The following is a 480-nucleotide window of genomic DNA, read 5'->3' as shown; positions in this document are numbered from 1 at the left end:
GTAGCCCCAACCCGAAAAAATGCGCCAGACACCTCCAGAGATACGCGTCCCGATCCGGCTCGACCCGCCAGGGAGACTCTCCCCGGGCGATCAAGGCGGCGCCATGACTGGCCATGGCTCGCACCAGGCGCTCCGGGCTCAGGTTGTGCCCCTGAATGTGGGAGAGGGAGTGGTGATAGGCTTCCATTGCCATCGCGTCCGAGGGGAGGGAGGAGGCGGGGAAAGGCGAGGGCGGGGGACGAAGGTCCTGCGCTGGCGCGGGAGGCACTAAGGCTGTCTGGCCGGCGAAGGTGATGGGCAGGTACACCAACAGCCTTCCTCCCTCCCTCCCTCTCTCCCTCCCTCCTTCGCCCCCTCCGCCACTGGCACGCAGCACCCTGCCCACGAGCTCCTCGGCGTCGTATAGGTCGGCCAGGCAACAACCCACCACCAGGTGCGGGAAACTTCCTCCTCCTCCTCCTCCTCCCTTTCTTTCTCCTC

Source organism: Nannochloropsis gaditana (assembly GCF_000240725.1).
Source record: "Nannochloropsis gaditana CCMP526 unplaced genomic scaffold scaffold033, whole genome shotgun sequence".
NCBI lineage: Eukaryota > Eustigmatophyceae > Eustigmatales > Monodopsidaceae > Microchloropsis > Microchloropsis gaditana.
The sequence above is the reverse complement of the archived record's forward strand: the minus strand, read 5'-3'. Positions refer to the sequence as shown.